General features: G+C 36.7%; 1 protein-coding gene across 9 annotated transcripts in view; it reads left to right on the top strand.

Annotated features, from left to right (window-relative positions):
- Positions 1–20,453: 20,453 nt before the first annotated feature.
- The window catches only part of ROBO1 (roundabout guidance receptor 1), a 1,105,499-nt gene continuing 1,102,140 nt past the window's right edge, over positions 20,454–23,812 (top strand). For 6 of the 9 annotated variants that reach the window (XM_034656904.1, XM_034656884.1, XM_034656901.1 and 3 more), the window contains exon 1: positions 20,454–20,737. The gene's annotated coding sequence lies outside the window, so the exon portion shown is untranslated. The remainder of the gene's footprint in view (positions 20,738–23,812) is intronic. The other 3 variants (XM_034656897.1, XM_034656927.1, XM_034656877.1) reach the window with 1 other exon arrangement.

Genomic DNA, 23,812 nt, shown 5'->3' with positions numbered 1-23,812 from the left:
CTCTCCAGGCAATCAAGTCAGGTGAGAAGTATTTTTCCTACCTGATATAAAATGTGAAGACTTGTGAAAGAATTAATAGGATTATTCAGTCTTAAAAAACAACAGAGTCTAGGGGCACCTGGGTGGCTCAGTCATTAAGCGTCTGCCTTTGGCTCAGGGTGTGATCCCAGGGTCCTGGGATCAAGCCCCACATCAGGCTCCATGCTCTGCTGGGAGCCTAGTTCTTCCTCTTCCTCTCCCACTCCCCCTGCTTGTGTTCCCTCTCTCACTGGCTGTCTCTCTCTCGGTCAAATAAATAAATAAATAAATAAATAAATAAATAAATAAAATCTTTAAAAAACACACNAAATCTTTAAAAAAAAAACACACACACACAGAGTCTAGGAGCATCCAGACCAGAGCAGGGACTGTGGCTCCACATGGAGGTTCAGAGAACTAGCAGGGTGAGGACAATACCTTCAGAGAAGGGGGATAGGGCAGTAGAAATGGAAGGAGATTTGTTACATGTAAGAGGATTGATTTCTCTCTATTCGTACATATATTTACACGCAGAGAAACACACAAACATTTATCTACCTTTATGCAAACATTAGGTGATAATGGGACCATCTTTGAAGAAAAAAATGGATTTTTATATCTGGGCCAAGGAACATGTAAGATCGGACTAATGGATCTTCTCTCTCAGAAGCCAGGAAATACTCAAAGAATGATGGAGACATGCTTGTACACATTAACATTTACATTTGTAATTATTTACATAATTTCAAAGTACTTCCCCACAAAACCATATTAATTACAAGAGGGAAAGGACTAACTTTACAGCTGAGAAGTCTGGCAGGCATAACCTTCTTTAAACAATCGAAGTGAACATCAGTGAAGGAACAAGTGGAAACCATGTGCTACCTGATAGTTACTCTCAAATGTTCTAGATTTGGGGAAAGTCTTTGTGACATNGTGAGGACAATACCTTCAGAGGAGGGGGATAGGACAGTAGAAATGGAAGGAGATTTGTTACATGTAAGAGGATTGATTTCTCTCTATTCGTACATATATTTACATGCAGAGAAACACACAAACATTTATCTACCTTTATGCAAACATTAGGTGATAATGGGACCAACTTTGAAGAAAAAAATGGATTTTTATATCTGGCCCAAGGAACATGTAAGATCGGACTAATGGGTCTTCTCTCTGAGAAGCCAGGAAATACTCAAAGAATGATGGAGACATGCTTGTACACATTAACATTTACATTTGTAATTATTTACATAATTTCAAAGTACTTCCCCACAAAACCATATTAATTACAAGAGGGAAAGGACTAACTTTACAGCTGAGAAGTCTGGCAGGCATAACCTTCTTTAAACAATCGAAGTGAACATCAGTGAAGGAACAAGTGGAAACCATGTGCTACCTGATAGTTACTCTCAAATGTTCTAGATTTGGGGAAAGTCTTTGTGACATATCTTTGTGACACGACTTACTCTTCAGTTTGAGACTGTTTCCCAATGAAAGTTTTTAAAGAGACAAGCATTGAGTACACAAGGAAGGGGAACTAATTCTACAACTGGAGAATGGAAAACTAAAAGGCCTTAGTGGACATTTAAGTTCCACAATGATCAAGTTGAGCATTCCCAGGGAACTTTCCCAGGTACTGAATGCTGCAGGATACTCATCTAACCTCACTTTGTCACCTTTCATGTGAAGCTTTTTTTCTCCACCTGTCTTCTGCTTCCTGTGTTACGCTTTTCCTCTTGACTTTCACTGTGACACCCATTGCTTGCACCAGCCTGTTACCTTCCCATCCATAATGTAGTTTCTCGGAGAGCTAACTTTAATGGTCAGATCTCTTACCCTGCCTAAACTTGCTTATGTTCCAGCTTTGGTACGCTTTTTGCACATGTGGTTAAGTTCCAGATCCTAATGACAAGTACTTTGGTTGGGGGAAATGATACAGAATAGAGAAGTTTCATCTTCTCCAGTGTTGGGAAGATTTTGCTATTCTCTCTGAACACACACTTTCATAGCAAAGAGATCACTATTTAGCAAAGGTCAAGCAAGTCTAAGTTGACATGGTTTTTGATGATTTTGTCATTAATGGCAAATGCCTTAAAACAGGTATGTTAATATTGCTGGACTTCCCATATTATGCCAATGGAAATGTAGCCTAAGGTGTGGTTTATAAGAATGTATTGCATTGTAAAAACAGACATACGTGATGACAACTGGATCCATTTATTGATGTATTCCCAGGGGATTCAAACCCTTATAAAAATATTTTATTCATATTTCTACTTTTTGGAAAAAATGAGTCCTTGCAGTAAAATAACTTGTAACATTCATTCTTATTCAAAGCCTTTCTGTGTATACAGGGGTCTACTTAAAGTTAAATGGGTAAGTGGAGATTATAAATATCCAATAATAACCACTTTCCATGAGAATGACAGAACAGACATAGAAATGTCCATGATACTTAGTATTTTCTCTCTTAGGTGAGAAACCATAGAATTTTTAAGTGCACTTTGGTTTGTCAGCCTCTAGTATATATGACTTGTGCATTGCTTATATATTTTTTTATATTTCTGAAATGTGTGTCATGTACCACATATAAATAACTTTATTTATTTATAACTGTTATTGTGAATAGTAATAACAATTTTGCAGTGCTAATAATAATTTTATAGAATTGTACATTTGCATCAAGCTCTGCTTCAGTTAATTATGAAAGAAAAACCAAAAATACAACATAATGTTTAGGTAAGACATAAGGAAGAGAGAAAGAATAATTAAAAAAAAAAAAAGAACATTCAGGTACCCACCAATCATCTTAGGAGAGAAATCACCAATTACCTTGTAAATGCCAGAGATTCCATCCTCAAAGTCATCTTCTTCCCTAATCCCCCTTCTGCCAAATTCTACCATGTGTTTTGTTTTTACCATCACCTTGGTATTTTTTTAAATAAGTAGTTTGTAACTTCTGTTTACATATAAAAAAATTCAGTTTTTCACATATTGAACATTATATGAATGGAATTATACTTCATGTGTGTTTGTATATATGTATTCTGTGATATAGTATGATTGCTTTCCTTCATTCAAAGCGCACTTAAAAATACTATCCATGGGGCGCCTGGGTGGCTCAGTCGGTTAAGTGGTTAAGCATCTGCCTTTGGCTCAGGTCATGATCCCAGAGTCCTGGGATCGAGCCCCATGTCGGTCTCCCTGCTCAGTGGGGAGCCTTCATCTCTCTCCCAGCTCATGCTCTCTCTCTCTCTCTCAAATAAATAAGGAAATAAAAAATCTTTAAAAATTTTCTATGTTAATACAAGAATCTCTAATTCATTAATTTTTACTCCAATAGAATCTTCCATTGAATGTATATAAACAAAATTCATTTATTCATGCATTTATCTTTTAAAATACTTATTAGGGTGATTTGCAGATTGTTTTTCTATTACAGGAAATAAGTAAGGTTAGGGACATGTTTGTGTATTTCTCTTGGTTCACATGTGCAAATGCATCTTTAGAGTGTATAATTAGAACTGATACACAGTAGGATTTGTTTATCTTCAACTTGTCTAGAAAATTCAGTTTTGTTTTTCAGAATGTTTTTACCAAGTTTAACCCCTACTGAAACAGTAGACGTCTTCTCATGGCTTCTCATCCATGATAACATTTGGTTTTGTCCGATTATTAAATTTTTGTCAATCTGGATGTGAAATGGTATCTCATTATGCTTTTAATTTACATTTAATTTGCATTTCTCTGAGGGGCTGTCAAACAGGAGGTACAGATTTGGAGGAGTAGAAGACACAGCTGCTGGGAGAGCATCTCCCAAAGTGGAAAGATGTAGGAAATATCCTGTCTTTTCCTCTCCTCACACCCTCCAGTGTTCTGTAAGTGCCTCCAACTGGAAAAACCTACCTGGAACTGTGAGATTAAGGAAGTCCTGAGGGTATAATTACCTGATAGCAGAGCATGGCAGAGAAGAGCAGAAAATGAATCCGAATCAAATACGAAAATGGCTAACACAGCTATACAGTATTTAACGTCCTATTGAATAACTTGTTACTCCGATAGAATACAAGCTTGACGAAGAAATGCATTTTTATTTTGTTCCTTTTGCTTGTAAGATTTCCTGCCACATAAGAAGTGCTCAATAAATATTGAATGAATGAATGAATGAATGAATAAAAGATCAAGACTTATGCCAGTCATAGCCTTTCACATACTTAAATATAACTTTTTAAGAATTGTATTATTAAATAAATTATTATAATTTAATTTTTAAAACTTAATTTTTTTAAGAACAGTTTTAGGTTCATAACAAAATTGAGAGGAAGATACAGAGATTTCCCACATAGTCCCGGCCCCAACACATGCACAAATTTCTGCGTATTCAACATCCCCCCTCACAGGGGTACATTTGTTATAGTCCGTGAACTTACACTGGCACATCGTAATTACCCAAAGTCCGTAGTTTACCTTACGGTTCGCTATTGGTGTTAATATATTCTATGGGTTTCGACAAATAAGTGATGATATGAATGCACCATTGTAGTATCCTGTAGAATAGTTTCACTGTCCTAAAAATTCTCTATGCTCTGCCTCTTCATCCTCCCTTCTCCAATCCCTGACAACCATGGGTCTGTTTAATGTCTCCACAGTTTTACCTCTTCCAGAATGTCATATAGTTAAAATCATACAGTGTGTAGCTTTTTCAGGTTGGCGTCTTTTCACTTAGTGATGTGCATTTTTAAGTTTCCTCTATTTCTTCTCATAGCTTGATAGCTCATTGCTTCTCAATGCTGAGTAACATTCCCCTCTCTGGGTGTATCACAGTTTATCCATTTACCTACTCAAAGACATCATGGTTTGTTTCACGTTTTGGCTATTATGAATAAGGCTTCCACAAACATTTGTGTGTGGGTTTTTGTGAATATGCTGAATATAGGAAAGAGTAGGAAATGATTTCTCAGAAGTCCCTGTATTACCAAGATAATTTTCTAAGATTTAATAAGATTCTTAAATTCACTTTTCTGCTACATGTAGCATAGATAGCAGGAATAATTCATTCATTCCATACTTCTATGCTTATTTCTGAGTCTGATAAAATAACAAGCACCTGCCCATCCATTATTACCATGGCTCTCTTTGCCACCTTGTCGTGTAGATCCTTTCACCTTGCCTAGTTCTCTATCCTGCTCATTGCTATTTTTGCCGTGCTCTCTAAATCACTCTTTCCCCTCTTTCATCCCTGTACCTGAGTTGTGGTTCTTCTAGTTCTGTACATGGCTGACTTATTTTTTATGTGCAAGATATTCACTTAAATGTAACTTCCTCAAATAGTCTTCCTCTGCCCACCCATGTACTGTGGCCTTTTGTCTCTTGGTCATTCATCTGTGTATTTTTTTTTCATATCAGTCATCATGGTCATTAGTTATTCTGCATTCTATTTGTTTTCTTATTTATCTGTTTTACACCACTAGAATAGAAGCCCACGGGGGCAGGAAATTTGTAGGTTTGTTTCTTGTTCTATCTGCGAAGACTAACAGTATCTGGCAGCTTCATAAATTTATGAATCTTCCAGGAAACACCAGTTTTTGCTCAGATAGACGGATTAGTTTAAAAATAAAAACAAATGTTATTTTCACTAACTTATGACAATCATATTGAATTTGTATGTAGTGGATAATGTTGCACAAATGTGTCCCCTCATACTAGGGGGACAGAATAAATCTCACCTTGCCTTATCATGCAACTCTTTGTACTGATACATTATTTTCTCCAGGATACTGATCATATGAAAGACAAAAGTAACTTGTTGGCTGTCAAAAATGATCTGAATCTACTTTTGCACCATAAACATCCCTGGTTTCTTCAATATTGTAAGCATATTATATTATTTTGGCTCTCCTTACCATAGGAGTCATTCTTCTCTGGAAATACCCCCAGGTTATTATATTCTTCTTAAAGTGCCAAGTCTGGAAATTGACAGTGGTCTAAGAAGTGCAGAGGAGAGCAAGAATACAAACTCTATCACTTTGCTGCCTTTGAAAAGTATAAATGCCTAAGTTGATGGGAAACTGACATTGATTCCTTCATGTTTTTAGTACCTAACAAAAAATGGAGAGAGAGAGATTGACCTCACTCATTCCGAAGACTGAAAATGTAAATAGATTTTTAAAATAAAAATGTTTGGAATATTTTTAAAGAAATTGCTTAATACTCATTATAAATTAAAATTTACTTACCCATTAAACAATTCCTATCATCTGGTGAATTAATTTACTTTGTTGGACAAACGAGGAAGTTTTCAAGTTTGTTGGATAGCTTCTCAGAGCTAAAGAAAACATTAAATACAAACTTGCAAAGATAAAATTAGATACAAAATTAGATTTTACCTAAAATTAAAATTAATCAAATTTATCTAAAAATTAATTTTATCTAAAATTAGATTAAAAATTAGTTTTTAAAGGGGCCCTGGGTGGCTCAGCTGTTAAGCATCTGCCTTTGGCTCAGGTCATGATCCCAGGGTCCTGGGATCGAGCCCTGCATCAGGCTCCCTTCTTGGCGGGAAGCCTGCTTCTCCCTCTCACACTCCCCTTGCTTGTATTCCCTCTCTTGCTGTCTCTCTCTGTCAAATAAATAAATAAAATCTTTTTAAAAAATTAGTTTAAAAAAATGGTTTCACATTTGAAAACCATGCCATTATAGTTTTGGATCAGATTTTAGAGCTGAATAATATTGTTAAACTCTATGTAACCCAATAGGGATAGTAGTGGAACCTGAGACTCAAAAAATTCTGTGACTTACCCAAGATCTGACAGTTAGCAACATCAAGAGGAGGATTCCAGACTTCTGACTTACAGTCTGTTTCTTCTTCAGTTATACCAGGTTGCTTCATACCCAGGAAGAATGATCCCACAAACTGAAAATGAAACGTTTGTTTAAAAAAAGCTTTTTGCCTGTTTTACTATGAGAGACCAACTGATGCAGTATGAATATAACCAGTGCTTAAAGCCCAAGGGCATGATATCAGCATCCTACTGCTGCATCAAATGAGTGATGCTGGGCAAGCTATTTAGTTTCGTTGAGCTGGAATTTACCTAAAGGGTAATGGTGAAGATTAAATAAGAGAATATGTAAGTATATTTTTAAAACTCTAAAGTATTATCAACTACTTTTAGCAGCTCAGGTCTATTTTACTCCATACATAAAGTCGGGTAAATCCTTTTGTGCTTCTGGATAAAAACCCTCATGACAAAAAACATTAGCTGGTTATTTAGACGAAAAAGACTTATTTGACTAACACATTTAGCTCTATGTTATCCTGAATGATCAATTTTTAAAATTTATGGTTAATGTTCATCAAATACATAGATCTCTCTCTTTTATTTTTTTATTTTTTTTTTAAGATTTTATTTATTTATTCAACAGAGATAGAGACAGCTAGCGAGAGAGGGAACACAAGCAGGGGGAGTGGGAGAGGAAGAAGCAGGCTCATAGCAGAAGAGCCTGATGTGGGGCTCGATCCCATAACGCCCGGGATCACGCCCTGAGCCGAAGGCAGAACGCTTAAACGCTGTGCCACCCAGGCGCCCCAGATCTCTCTCTTTTAAAATAGACTGAATGCACTAGAATAAACCAAAATATATAATGTTGTTAATGAAAGGTATCTGAAGATACCTTATATGTATCACAGAATCATTGTTATGACTATCAGTTTCATGGGACAGTATATAAAGACAATAATTTTATATGCTAAATCTCTCAGTGGTTTAAATGCTAGATAAATTACAGCTTTGCTATGATCATAAGATATCTTTTTTATGATTATAAGATATCTTAAAAACATTATCAAACCAAGGGGATAAAAGTAATCTTTTCTGAGTTTTAAGTTGGTTAGTAAATCAATGAAATGTGTCACTAAAACTCTTGTATAGCAAACCAACATTTATTTGGAAACCATACATTTGAGTATTTTTCTTGCCAAAGGAATTTTAATTCACCAAAACTAATATAGTAAATAATACGAAAATGGGAAAGTGATGCAGCTACAAAAGCCATGGAAGGAGTACATGGAAGAAGTCCATTTTCAAGGTTCCCGTTCAGCGTTTTATCAGCTTTTCCTAAAATGAGAAAATGCAAAAGCTGGAAGCCAAAGAATTATATGCATTAGAGACGTTTTGTGCTGGCAGGATAGGAGCTCTTAGATCATAACGTCCATAATTTTATGAATATAGAATTGTTTCCTATAACATTACCCACTTCTTTGTCTGGTCTACATAAATGGCTCAAGCGAAGGGGCTTTTTACTACGTCCCTTAGGAAACAGTTCCTCAGCCTAATAGACCTAACAAAGCTGCCTTTTCTGTGATAGTCACTCAAAAATTTCCGATACTCAATTTCATCCCATTACTTCCAGTTATTTTCTCTTGACTAACCTAAAATTTGTTCCTTCTCCCCTCTTTTTTACCCTTCAGATGCTTTCAAGTGATTGAATTTCCCATTAGTCTTTTTACCAAATTAAATGGATACTGTCTTTTAATCTCTGTCCATTAATCATTTCATTTATACCCTTAATCATTTTTATTGTTCCTTCCTGAAGTTTCATTTGTTCGCATTTTTCTCACATTGAAAAATCTATATTTCTTCTCTGTATTGTGGGCAGTCTTTAAAGAAATTGAACTAGTCCTATTTCTGCATGCCTAACCTCACCTCCCAGAGATGATTTGTTGTTGTTGCTGTTGTCTTCCTTAATAGTATTTATGCCTGGGTTGCACTTTGCTAACTATATAATTAATTATGCACCCTGTAGTTTTGGGGTGTTTTTTGTATACTTTACTATGCAATTTTTATAAGCTTCTTAATAGGATAGATTGCTTTTCCTCCTTTTTGCAGTCCACAGTATTCACTGAACGGCTATGTACAGTTAAATTTAAAAAGCAAATTAGGTCCTCAACTTTAGCCAGGAACTGCACTAACATAAGCCCTAAAAGGAATATCGTACCCCACACCTGAGAATGGAGTTCTGCACTAGTTTTACCTATCTCACTTCTTCCTGTGGCAATGATCTCTCTCCCACCTTAAATACGCTCTGGCTTTCCAACCTAAAGCAACTTCAAGGGAGAATAGAATATACTTAGCCATGGTATCTCGTATTTCACATCGTATTGCGGCTTAAATTAGAAGTCCATTGCATCTGACGAAGAGATGAAGACTTCCAGATAAAATGCACATCTTTTGAAGTACACAGAAAACACGAAGTGTTCTCAGAGGAAATATTTTAGCTCTCAGCGGAGAGAGTTCATGGCTCATGATAAGAACGAGATACACAGTAGGCTATTAGCAAAAGTAGATTGGAAAGAAACATAGCAGATCAAGAAAACTAGGATTTCCATGTAGGAAACGGTAGTAGCCAAGACTGGACTCTTCCAGCAGAGGTACTCTTTACAGTTGAGGACAAAGGGCAGGTTGCAAGAGTCTGGAGGGCTTAGAAAGTGCTGTAAAGGGGCGCCTGGGTGGCATAGCGGTTAAGCGTCTGCCTTCGGCTCAGGGCGTGATCCCGGCGTTAAGGGTTTGAGCCCCACATCAGGCTCCTCTGCTATGAGCCTGCTTCTTCCTCTCCCACTCCCCCTGCTTGTGTTCCCTCTCTCACTAGCTGTCTCTATCTCTGTCAAATAAATAAATAAAATCTTTAAAAAAAAAAAAAAAGAAAGTGCTGTAAAATAGAAGGACAAGTGATGTCTTTCTCCTTTTAGCATATGCTTCTGCCTCAACTTTGTAACAGTCTTTATTTTCCAGGGGCATAGAAATACTGAAAATCATGGACAAGAATAAATACCAAAAGATAGGACTCAAATTGAACTATTGTAAGGCCTTTTTTATGTTTCTCTGCTGCACTTTCTGTATACCAACCATATAGTAAATGATATTATTGTGCATATGATCTATAGTAATGTTGACTGTGTTGAAAAGTCAGCCTGGAGTAGAATGTGATCTGAACTACATCCTCCTTGGATCATGTAAGAAGATGGGGAGATGGTACTTCCTATGGTGTTTTAGTATCTCTGTAAAAGCAGAATTACCTCTAAGGAAAACCATAAAATGGATCCAAAAGCTATTTATTAATCATAGTGGGATTTCAAAGTAGTAATTTGTTTTAAGGGTCAATGATTCATTTCAGAATGCCACATACCTTGAATGAGAGATAATATAATTTAGCAGATAGGATTTATAAGATTTTATTTTATTTTTTTTTTTTATTTATTCAACAGAGACAGAGACAGCCAGCGAGAGAGGGAACACAAGCAGGGGGAGTGGGAGAGGAAGAAGCAGGCTCACAGCAGAGGAGCCTGATGTGGGGCTCGATCCCATAACGCCGGGATCACGCCCTGAGCCGAAGGCAGAGGCTTAACCACTGTGCCACCCAGGCGCCCCAGCAGATAGGATTTAAACTATTATAGTTGAAATTAGGCTTAGTATTACTTATTGTCTGAAAAAAATATTCTCAAAATTTGCGGAGAGATTCTACATTGTTTCTCCTGATAATCATGGCAAAATCATTGCATTTTTTTGTTTCTGTACCTTTCCCTAACTACTGTTAAAACACATACACTCAATTGGGGCACCTGGGTGGCTCAGTTGGTTAAGCGTCTGCCTTCAGCTCAGGCCATGATCCCAGGGTCCTGGGATGGAGCCTGGCATCAGGCTCCCTGCTTGGCATAGAGTCTGCTTCTCCCTCTTCCCTTCCCCCTCCCCCTGTTCATGCTCTCTTTCTCTCTCTTTCAAATAAATAAGTGAAATCTTTTAAAAAAATACATATACCCAATCAAAAAGCAAGTCATTAAAAATGTACAAATTTAAGCAATGTGCTGTTTATGTTTTACACTAGTTTGTGAATCATCTTCATCAAAATGGAATTTATTATCATTTTTTTGCAGCACCCTCCTACGTACTATATTTCTGTAAGGTACATGATCTCACGATTTTCTGTAACTTGTTTAAGTTGTAATCAATTATCAAACATATACTTTCACAGTAACACTTATCTATACTTTGGGATATAAGTTATTTATTTGGTTGTGCCTACTAATCATTGTGTTTTAAATTTTGTAATACAAGCAAAGTAATTAGTGGTTCTATTTTGGCAAGATTTATTATTCATAAGCTGCATCTATTTCTAGTCTATGGATCCATTATCTTTTAGGTGCTTTATAATTTGTTTTTAATCCTTCATACTACCACTATCATTTTCCCTGTTTTGAGCAGGTTGGATTTAGTGATTTTTTTAATGGGATATTAATCAACCTATAATTCTATAATTTGAAGAATTTGGTTTTCATATAAATTATTAATTTGAAAGTAGCTTAATTTAATTTTTAATACCAATATTCTATTTTTGTTTGAGTTTTTGATTCTTTTAAAGTAAATATTCAGTAGTTATCTATAAAATTATTTGTGGGAATTTCTTTCTGTAACAGCAAAACATGAGGTTTCTCAGATTACTAATATTTTATAATCAGTTGAATTTATTTCTATCTCCTCTGCCTTCTACACTTCTGATTTGAAAATTCAAACCCACAATGAGCTCAAATTAGGTAGCAAGATCATTGTGACCCCTAAATTAACAGTTTCTATTCTAGATATCATCCTTTAAATAAAGGCCATAAATGGAAATTTCAAATACCTCAAATTTTGAAAGGGTTTAAGAGGAGATTTAAGACTATTTACTAGTTAAGGCTATTTTTGCTTTGGAGCTGTTCATTGTCTTTATGGCTATGCAGATGTAGCCATGGGGACAATATATGTCAACTCCTTTCAAGAGTGGTTACTGAGAATAGAATCTAGTTTCTAGTTACTTTATGGGTGCATACAGAAAATAACTAATAGAAGCTGGTTTCTTCAATTTTGTACTGTATTAGTTAGGATTTCTAGATTAGGCTGCAATAACTAATGCTTGCCAAGTCTCAGGTGCTTACCATAATACAGGTTTGTTTTTCACGAACACAATATCGTTTTGTGAGTCATACGTGACTTTATTCCTTGTCACCATCCTTGGAACCCAGGCGGACCAGGCAGCTTCTATTGGGAACACAACCCATCATCTGGTAATGGGGACAAAAAACAGTACGTCGTGTCCTGGCTCTCAAAAATTCTGCCAAAATATCATCAATCATAGTTATTCACATAGGGATGTGTGGTCTTCTTGAAAGGAGAGGAACTTCAGGAGGGACACTTGCTTATTTGTCAAAAATTAATATACTATAACACACAGAAAAAATTATCTTCCATTTTTTTAGTGGGTGCCTGGACTACTCAAGTTTCTCTTCCCTGCAAAAAGATAGCAGATGTTCAAACAGAGAGAGGTACCAACGTAAGGATACTGCATCCTTTAACACACACACGCACAGAATATTTGTATCCTGTAACATGTATGTGTGTGGACATTCATGTTGTAACATATGTTATCTATTATTTAGTGAACTAAATTTTTAAAATATTATTCATTTTAAAGTTTTTTCACCTGACATTCTGCTTATCGAGATTTTCTCCTGTGTTTGATAAACAATTTTATAAGGAAGGGTATTTATCCCATCTTCATTCACTTTAACCATTTGTTTTATTTTTCTTGATAAACATATTATTCTTGCACACATCAGTAAAGTTTTTTTCTGATTAATATATTTAATTATTTTCAAGTTATGATTGTAAATGAAAGCTTTACTCCCTCTGTTAAGTCTGGCATACTAGTATTTCAGCATGTGTTATATATTGTTTCTCCTTCTTTGAATTTGTTCTGACTTTTGGTATAATTTAAATTTTGGAGTCCATTTTCTTTCAGTGGATGGTTTTTGTTTGTTTATTTGTTTGCATGAAAGGGAGAGAGAGTGGGGGGAGGAGGGACAGAAGGAGAAGGAAAGAGAATCTTGAGAAGGCTCCACCCAGAGCAGACCTTGAGGCAGGGCTTGATCTCACAGCCCTGAGATCATGACCAGAGCCGAAATCAAAACTCAGATGCTTGACCAACTGAGTTGCCCAAGAGCCCCTTCAGTGGAGATTTTTAACATTTAGTTTATCAAAAAATTTGATAAACACTTAATTGGATATCTGTATCATAAAATACCATGTGCAAAATAGCATTATCTTTTATTTTTCTTCATGTAACTATAATTTAATTTGTTTTTTCTGCATTCATTGTTATGGAGTGTGTTAATTAAATCGTTTTCAAGCAAGACTTTTCTTCTCAGTTTGCAAAACATAGGTGCATGAATAAATACACACTAACTTTTTTAAAAATTAGACATTATTCTGGTTAGAAAGTAATAAAGCATTTGTTTGATTTGGCAAAGTACACCTAAATTAACTTAGTGAAATACTTTATCTTTATTTTTTTAAAATGAATCTTCTTAGAATTACTGTTTTGTGCCAAGAATTTACAGAGTTTTATCATAATCCATGCCATCATCAACTTTCTGGCAAAAGAATACAATTAGCTTATTTTGCATGTTTTTGTTGAATGATACAGTTAACATTATAATTTACACATATCATGCCCTTTGTCTTTCTTGCCTTCCCAACTTCTCTCTTTCTGGGCAGTTTTTGCACATTTAGGTACATAATTGGTATTGAGAAGTCCTCATAAATGGATCAGGGAGACTCAGCTCAATTTAAACAAGCATCTTTTGTTCTAATATACCTTGTATTTTGTACCCCTTGCTGGAATCTGAAGACTACTTAGGTCCAAAGCTCATATTATATTCAATATACAAATATCCTTGGCCAGTATCTCTTTCAAATTACGAATGTCCATTGGCCAAAATCTTTTTTGTAGAAATAAGAACCATATAATTTGATACTCAAAGAGTGCCAGAATAATATATTTTGCATGTCTCACCATCTCTTCTTTATGATAGCGCTACAAAAGAAGCCAGCAATCATAACTTCTAAAAATCCTTTCCCTGGGTTAAGTATCTTTCTTTTCTTTTCTTTTCTTTTTTCTTTTTTTTTTTTTTTTGCCCATATTCTAGTGTCAGATCTATCACTATCCTGGTTTATATCCTGTTTTCTGATTTCTTTCTTCCTTCCTTCCTTTTATCCTTTCTTCCTTTCTTTCTTCTTTCTAAATTGCCTTATTTGTTCTAACATCACACCACTAGCTTCTATTGAGCTTGTGGTTGGGTTAACCCCATGAGTGGTTTCTCATTGTTCTCAACTTAATTTGCAAATACTCTATTCCTCAATATTATATTTCAGCTTTTATGTGTTTACCTATCTTTTTTGTAAATTTTGAATGCCCATTTTCATATTCAGTTAGTTTTTCGAGATGTTAGTTCTCCCTCTTAGCTATACCTCAGCTGTGTATTTGATGAGGATTTCTTCACTGAAAATATATATGTTACACCTCACAGGATCAAGCACACAGGCTTGTGGCAGGACATTTGAGGTGCCCCCAAAATTAACATTGACCGATCAACACAGGAATCCACTTGTTTAATTAGCTACAAAGCCACTTAAATGTATTATCATCCAGGCAGCTTTTCTCTATTTTGTATACAATGAAGTGACAAACCCCTTGTCAAATGCTTATTTGGAATCAAGATAAACTGCTTTTAAGACACTCCATGATCTAAAAGCTGTCTAGCTTAGGAAATATAAAAAATAAGTTTTGCCGCATAGGATTCCTTCTTAAGCCCATGCCCTTTTGTGCCCTAAAATGCCCTAATTGTTTGCAAGATATTTTAATAAACTCATTCTTGAAATTGTCCAGGAAATTTCTTATTATTTACTGTTTTATTCCCCACTTCCTTATTTTAGAAAATAAGTATATTTTTGTATCTTCTTAAAAAGTTTTAAAAAAATATTATAGAGAGCTTTGGTGATCATATTTGCAACTTACAGAATGGTATGTAATCTGCCTGGTACTAAATAATTGAATGAAATTGAAATAGCTAGGCGTTCTTCTAATATCAATTAACATTATTTTAAAAATGTAAAATTTTAAAAACCTTATCATACATGTATTTTCACAATAATGATTTTATTTCTGTGTGAGAAGGCAGTGATCTGAGGTTAAAAAGGCTAGTGACTTCCCTAAGGTACAGAAATAATAAGAGATAAACTGAAATATGTGATTATTTGATGTAATATTAAAATTTAATTCTTTATTTCTTTAAAAAAATTAGTACACGTGCCTTTTGGAACATGAAACAAGCAAACAAAATACAGAATAAGAAAAAGAGCCACCCATATTCACAACACACAGATATTAATGAGTTTAAATATGTTTGATCTCTTCTTAATCATGAATATTATATCTCATTTGAGTTTAGAGATGTTCAGCCTCAATGACGAGGCCAAAAGAAAACTTAGGATTCAAGTGTTCCCAGTTTCTATTTACTCGTTTGCCTTGTACAATCTTTCAGGGAGTAGGGTATGACTGCTTTAGCTCATTCTTCAAGTCTTACTTCCAGATGTTGGCCTTTCCCAAACTACTTTTTTCAGTCTGAGCCAATCTTTATTTTAAAAAATCAGTTATTCTTACTCTATTTTTAGTTTTTCATGTTAATTTGGTTGCTTGTCAGAATTGAATTATTGGATCTTTGGCCTTCAAAACCCGCATTCCATCTTAAAAGCTCTCGGGTTAAATATATACATTTATGAATATTTAGTGTCCTTTTAAAATTTTACTTAATGCAATTATATTACCAAAATAGTCATAGTCATCTCCACCATCAATTCCAGAGCCAAAATCTACTCTTAATCTACTCTCTCAATTATTTCTCTAATGCTGTCACCTATTCATATCTATCTATCCATCCATCTATTATTTAATCTTGGGAAACGATTATTTGATGAGTGAGTCAAACAGTTGAAGAATAAAATGTCTTTACTACCCTAGGAAAATAAATCAACATGAAAACCAATTCATCGGGCCAAAGTATTGTACAGATATTTAAACTGAATACCATCAAAATTCACTTTTCCGCTTCTAAATATAGTTCATGCTGATTACCTACTCTTAAATGCTGCTTAAGAAAAGTAGCATTCTTGGAAATATGGCAGGGGAAGTTATTTTAAAAGTAATAGGAAAGGCGTAAAACCTTATTTTATTTTAAGTTGATTTTGTGTTACTAGCATCGAGCATAGGAAACACAAACTACTATATTTAACAGTACTGTTATTTAATACTAAAATTTATATTCTGCAATTTGTCCCGTCTTAGAAAATGATGCTATCGTATTCATTTCTACTTGCTTTGACATAAAAATAATAGGTACTTTTAATTTCTGTTGTACTGTCATCCACTTTTCTGTATCCAACACAGTACCATATAAAAAGTAGATTCGATATTCACTAAATGAGCAAGTGACTCGAATTTAATATTACTTTTATAAAGGCAGAGTTTGGTCTAGGGCAAAAGCAAATAACAATACATTTTGATTGAATTTAATCATAATGGTATACGAATAAAAACACAGTTTAAAATAATTTCTGGTTTAGTATGCTTTGTAAGTACGTCTTAAAGGAGTCCTTAAAAATAGACTAAGAAGTGGCTTTTAAATACGTTAGAATTTGGTTAGTACAGAGTTCCTTCCAAATAGTATAACCAGTTCTTATCTTTAGAAAGGCAAACCACAAGATCTGACCATTAGCCTTGATATAAGAAGCATACAGAAAATTGATTGCATGTTTAGCCCTTTATTGGAAATAGTGGTTTATTTTACATATATATGTAATATTTTACATATTTATACCCACATCCATTTGTTTGTTTGCTGTAACTAAACATTAGCTCACACTTTATAAACATTTTTTAGATAGGTTTGCATGGTTTTGTCTCTTTTTCACGAAAGTATTTGTAGTTTTTATTCACAGATTTTCTAGGATTAGTATGTAGCATATTCTTAAGAACTCAGTATTTGAATTTAAACTGTTTCTTAATGCTTCCTCTAGTCTCAATGTACTATAACAGATCTGTCCCCCATCTCTCTCTTGTTTTGTTGTTTGTTCTTTTATCTTTTGCCAAAGTATTTCACTTCTACATTTTTGTCAACTTTAATCTTGCTTGCTTTACAGTCCTGTTGGATATAAGTAATATCTCCTCCTCCATGCCTCTTCCCTTGCCAATTTTTATTAGCATTCTAAATATTATGAGCATTCCATTCATGGTGATCATCTTACCAAAATCACTGTACCATGAAGTTCCCATCTCTTCTTCTTAGTGTCAAGTTCAGTTCATCATTTTGAGTTCCATAATTCTCCACAAACTTACTACCTTACATAGGTTTATTTTTAACTTTCGAGTTGTACTTTCTTCACCTTGTTTAGCAATTCGCCAAATTAACTTATAAGCCATGTATTTACCTGTAATTTTTTGTAACTTTCTACAGTATTTAGAAGACATTTTAATGGATTATTTAATATATCATAGTATCCCAGTTAGCAACTGGTATGAATTACTGCTTACTTACTACTGATTTACTACTGAAAAATATGCCTTGACCACATCCTTAATTTTATATTTCTACTTTCAAAGCATAATTTATGTCTGCTAATTTCCTTTTTGTCTGTCAAAAGTTAAGCATGAGCAAATTTTCTATTTAAGTAGACAAATGGATTGATGTCTATACCTTTGAAATTTTTTAACCTATGCATATTTCCGAATTATTGAAGACACAGAGAATTTTAAAAATATCTTGGATAGTAGATGAATGTCATTAGAGTTCATTAAATTTCATCAAATGGTATGCTATTACATGTTTACCGATTTAAATTTAGAAAGAAAGTTGATTACAGTAACGGAATACAGGGATATGCCAGGTATGTTTTGCTTTCCAACTTTTATAGATGTTCACATTAGCCACAATAAGGCATTGTCATCATGATCCAAGGGCATAATGGAAATCAGTTTCTGACAGAGCATATATTGTCCTTGAAAACTGTACTGACGAAATGAGGGGTCCAAGAATACTTCAAATAGCAAAGAATAGATCAAGGATACTTCTACAGGTTTAGGAATGATGAAAACTATTACAGTTTTAATATTATTTGTTTAAAATATTTCTTACCCTGTATCCAAGTAATATATTTTAAATATTTATAAATATGCATATATAATATACCATATATTATATATCTCAAAATATATGAGCATAATTTGGATAAACACAAGCAACTCATTGAAGAGATGTCAAATCTCTTTTTTCTTGAAAAATAAATAAGTTGAATTTATGATTCTGATTAGCTGCTATATGTTTGCCTTGGCCTTTTACGCAGAAAGTGAGGGAAATTGATCAAACAAGTGTATGCTAAATGTGTTAATGGGCTGCCTTTTATTTATTTATTCTTGTTTGTTCACTATCATATTTGTCCACTATTCAAATTCTCTATTAAATTATAGTCATAGATAAATTGCATTAATTTTGTACAAACTCTGCCTGAAAAAAACACTTCTCTCAGTTCTAAAAGATATTCATTAAATGCACAACTTTCAATTTGCACTTAGGCTGGAATTGATTATTTTTTCAAGTCTACTTGTAGCAGGAAGTTGAAAGACCAATAATATACTTTTTTTAAAAAAGGAATTGAATATCAGTCTTCTCCATTCAACTTTGCATGGTCATTATCCTTTTCTCACTATACCAAATAATAGCTACTTTTTTTTCTTTAACAGACAATGAGTCCTTCACAGCCTTATACTGAATACAATAATATCTTGATACTTTCATGTCAAATTTATTGTAAATTGAAAAATTCTGAACCTAGCCTAAAGTGATTGTAATCGGCCTGAATAAAAGATATTCCAAAAGGCTGTTCCAGAAACACAATAGCAGTGGGGAAATGGAGCAAATTGACTCTGATGTAATGACAATTGATCACGTCTTTTCACTTTAAATTAGTGGTCATGGATGCTTCAAGGATATACATTTGGTGAAAAATTTTGAAATATACATAAGAATACTCGGTTTTCTAACCCTGAAGGCAACTCTCTTCCTTTACACCTTGGTCATGTAAGAGTTAATTCTGTATCCTACAGGGATATAATCTCTAAGTTAGGTCTGGAAAGCAGCAAAGGCAACCTGGACTCAAAGTAACACTTCTGTTGTCAAGGGTTACTGATGGGGGAAGGGAAGGGTCTGGAAGGGGAAGGAGTTATGGAAATGAAGAAGGATTGTAGCACGCACTACATAAATTCAAATGCTATACATATATCTGGAATGGGATCTCAATTCTGTTGTATTTTTGCCTTTTGCGTTTTCATTTATTTAGTTTACACATGGATGGTGAATTTATGAGTTGGTTGTTGCTGACCTTATTCAGTGTATCACTCTCCAACCGCATTCAGTTGTAAATTATAGACATAGTAATTTTGTAATTAAATTTACATTACTATTTACATCTCAAACACAATAAAATCATGCTATTTCCTAAGCTGTAATACGAGCAAATACCTTCGACGGAACTTGGTGGAGAGTCTGTGTCATTTCAGTTTACACGAGAATTTCTTTCCCTCCACAAAATTAAAGGTCAAGGGAAAACCATGCTTAAGAGCTTTAAGTTTACATGTAAAGATTGAGTAATATTATGCATATATAATATGCATATTTTTAAAGATATATACATTTAATGATGATGTACTGAAGTGTTTTTGCTTAATGTTCCAATATTTCAAATCACCAGTCGTCATAGGCCTGCCTCATTTTAAATCTCCTTTTTGCGCCAATTTGCATTACTATTGGGTTTGCTAAACAAGAAACTATAAAAAGATAATGTGGCAATTAATAGTAAATGCTTGAAATCTTGTGACATTAGCAACATCTTTATGTTGATTTATATTTGTTACCAGTATTCACAAATAAAATATTTCTGAATTTATTTTGCAAAATAAAAATGATGTCCATGGCATTGTCTTTGATGAATTTTCAGAATCTTTTAAAATATGTCTCATGTTGTATAATCAGCACATTCATATATTAGCTTCTACCATTTTAACCTACTCATTTAATTTGGAGTAGCCACGCTTTTTCAAGAATAAAATTGTTATTTTACATAAGTGAAGTGCAGTAGTATTTGACTATATAAACATTTCCTGGATTTATATCCAAATAACGCATAACAGAGAGCAGAAAAGAGGCTTTTTTCTGCCAAAAGTATCCGTGAATTTTCTTCAGAAAATGTTCTTAAAAATCCTTTGTATTTTCAAAGCCACTCTACAGAGACAATTAAAAGCAAAAATGAAATGATAGATCACATGACAGGAGTTTAAACGTGAAGGTTTTTTCCTCGGTTAAACATCGCAGCAGGCATTACAATACCAGAGGTAACGAATCAATTAAATCCATTTTCCCCTCCGCGCCTCCAAAGCTGCGTGCGTGGTGTTGCCGCGTAGTTCAGAGCCGGAGCAGTAGGACCCAGGGGCCTCCGCAGCCGCCAATAGAAGCGCACACTTGGACTTATTTGCATGCAATGCCGTCTGCTCTGCGCATTAATAGTAATACAGATAACGGGTTTCAGAGAATTCTCTACTGAAGAAGGATTGGATTTTTCCAGGGTGCTGATACTGAGAAGAAACCCGACTTTACTCTGTCCCTAATTTCCCCACTCCAACGTTGAAAAGTCCCAGACAGCTTTGGCTTCCGTTAAACTCGGGAAGGTCTCCGTGCACAGCAAAGTTGGAGGGCTGCGCCTGCACCACAGACCCGCTAGATTTCTGAAAACGGTCTTATCGAAAGGTAAGTCTCCCAAATGATTGAGAAGGAAGTGACAGCCGGCTTTAGACCTGTCAACAGGGACACGCTTGGCTTTACACGGGTGGTTGCTGGAGTGCAGAATGGGTGCGGACAGGACTGTGCAGTTTGTCCAGAAATTGTGACTGGTGCACTGGGGTATTTGGGGGTAGAATCAGAAACCTTCAGGCTAAATCGGAAATTGCAGCCCTACGCTCCGGCGGGATTCAACAAGTTTCCCTGCAGGGGTGCGGTGGGGTTTGTTGTTTTGTTTTGTTTTTGTTGTTTTGTGTTTTGTTTTTTATTTCCTTGCAAGTTGTTCTGAGTGTCCGTTCCGGGTGGGCTGCCCCTGCTTCACAAAGAAGTTTCGGGATTTGTATCTGTTTTGTGTGGCTGGGTGAATCCTTGTGTGAAGAGATTCTGTGCCGCATTTGGGCTTCCTGGGGACACACGGGCGGACTGCTTTTAAGGATGCTCGGCGCATCAGGGGCCTGCGGAGCTCGTGCTGGGCAACTTCCCCGCGTTATCTCGGCGTCTCTGACCGTACCCTGGTTATGATGTGGACGGAGGCGCAGAAACCAGCTGCCCCGAGGCCATTTGATCTTCCAAACTTTGAAAGCGTTCTCTAGCAAGGAGGATGAGAACGGGTGCTTTGAAAATATGCATTACTAGATGAAATTTGTTGAACTCTTACTGATGTGTAGACAGTGAAGTCTTCCAAGACCTGTTTCCAACCTGCAGCTTTTGCCTGGACGTGTAGGGCTGATGTGGAACGGTGGGGGTTTAAAGCTAAGACGGGGGGGGGGACTTTATCTGAGGGAACGAGGAAGGGGGAGAAAAGATAGATGAATGAACAAGGCGCGTCCCATTTTTCACACACAAAAACCACACGCGTGGGACGTGCCAGGAAGCGCTCCAGTTGGTGGCGTTTAGCTGGAAAACGTATGGCAGGGAGGTCCAGGCGCCTCTGCATTATTGATGAAGCTCGGTGCCCTTCTGGGGGCCCTTCTCGCTCCTTCTCCCTGCCCCCTCTTCCCTTCCGTGCTCCTCCTGCCTGGGGCTCGGGGTTGGCGCGGGTGCAGAGGTTCGCGCGGCTCAGCCCCGCAGCGCTGCCGACACAATGGGGAGAGGCAGGCAGAGCCCTGCGGGCGGGCGGAGAGGGGAGCTCGGCGTGGCCGTCCGGCTGCCGCAGCCCCTGCTGCCGCTCGGCGGGGGCTGCAGCGCTGTGGTGGCGGCTTGCGCCCAGCGGCCACGCGCCCCGACATCCCGAGGGCCCCGCGCCGGAAGGGCAGCAGAGGTCCTCTTCAGGGGCCGCTGTGCCGGCTGCAGACAGGTGGGGTGGGGAGATGGCAGGCTGAGGCGTTCCGTTCTGGTCTTTGGTTCAGAGCTGCTACCGCTACCCGAAAATCCCTGGGGTGCACCCCAAACGTCCTAGAGAACCTGCACTCCCAAGGGGAAGGGGACGAAGAGGAAAAAGGGGAACGTTGATGAGCCTGCAAGAGAATGGCAGCAAGTGATTTGGGGCAATTCTGGTCATCAGCCAGGCTTTTCTTGGCGCTTTTAAGTGGGCTGCTTTAGATGCGGCTTTGAAATAAGCTTCCGTGGCCTCTCTGTGGCTCCAAAGGGGCAGGCTTCCAAACCCCAGGAGCTCACTGGAGACTCCTTCTATAGATGAAGGAGGGAGACTGCAGGGCAGGGGCTTCATTTCGCAGTGTCAGTTAACCCTGACCTCAGCACCTCCCACCCTTTCACGCCCTCACCAGGGAGTGCCCTGACCTTGCAAACTCCTCTGGGTCATCTGCCCTGTTTCTTTTTAAGTGATTTTATCAGGCTGTGTGTTACAAAGGCCTGTTAAGAGATGGTTTGTGTATTTCAAGTAGTGGTGGGAGGTTGTTTAATTTGGAGGTGGATTCTCAACCCCCCTGGGCATTTGGAGGAAGGGGCAGAGATGATGAACTCTATAGAATGGCCCACCTGGGGTGTTGGTTGCTTGAAGGGGAACTTTCAGAGGAAATATACGTCTTTGAGCAGCGGGGGGTGGGGGTGGGGTGGGGGGGGGACACACGACACAATATCATTGCATTCTTTTCCCACTTTCCATTTGTACCCTTAATTATGGTTGTTTGGGAACAGGCTGTAATACTAAAAAAAAAAAAAAAAAAAAAAAAAAACAAGAAAAAATATTTTGAGAATCCATCTGTATATTAGGAGGCCGGCTAGAAGCGTGGCAGCTAGGCTTTCAGGCCCAAACTTGGATGCCCCTCAGACCTATTATTTCAAGAGACTCAGTTTGGTACTACAAAACCTGCATCTCTTCTGTATCTTTTGAAATCTCTTGAAAGGCATGCAGCATGTTGATTTCACTGATGGGGTTTATTAAAGGGTTAGTGGGTGTTCCATCAAGACTTCCCTTTTGTCCCCAAAAGGAAAAAACAAAAACAAAAACAACACATTAAAAACATCAACAGCAGCAACTAAGAACAAATATCCAGTTGGTAAGAGGACTTTTTGTATGTGTCTTAGAAATCTATCTTCTTCCCACGGGAGGGGAGGATCAAGCTGAGGAGTATGTAAGGGTAAGGAGCGAGGGCATTCACCTCATATCGTTACCATAGATTTTGGACTTCCTTTAACCCTTCTCCACATATCTTCCTGCACCTGTCTTCCAGTTTAGCCCTGTATGATCTGCAGAACCTGGGGCACAGTGACACAGCTGCAGATCCTTGATGAAGGCTTGCTTCGGAAAATAGCTGTTAATCACATGGTTGGGGGATTTTTCCTCATACTTCCTTTTACTTCCCTTTCCTTCCTTTCCTCTGTCCTTGAACCAGTGGTACCATCTTCTAGGCTCTATCCTGCAAAGGGTTAGTGATTTCCAGTGGCATAGCACTGTGGTGAGTGTGGGAGGAGGGCCGAGACTCAACAGCTACACCGGGAGCCCCATAGGTTTAAAGCTGACTTTCTCTTCCTCTATACTGCACAGAATAAAGAAAAATATCCGAATATCTCCCCAAAGAGAATTATATTGGCCTGTATAATTGTCTTTATTTTATTGCATAATGGAATCAATTCAGATACAAA

Source organism: Ailuropoda melanoleuca, chromosome 1 (genome assembly GCF_002007445.2).
Source record: "Ailuropoda melanoleuca isolate Jingjing chromosome 1, ASM200744v2, whole genome shotgun sequence".
Classification (NCBI taxonomy): Eukaryota; Metazoa; Chordata; class Mammalia; order Carnivora; family Ursidae; genus Ailuropoda; species Ailuropoda melanoleuca.
Note: the sequence above shows the minus strand (reverse complement) of the source record. Positions and strands in the feature narration are given on the sequence as shown.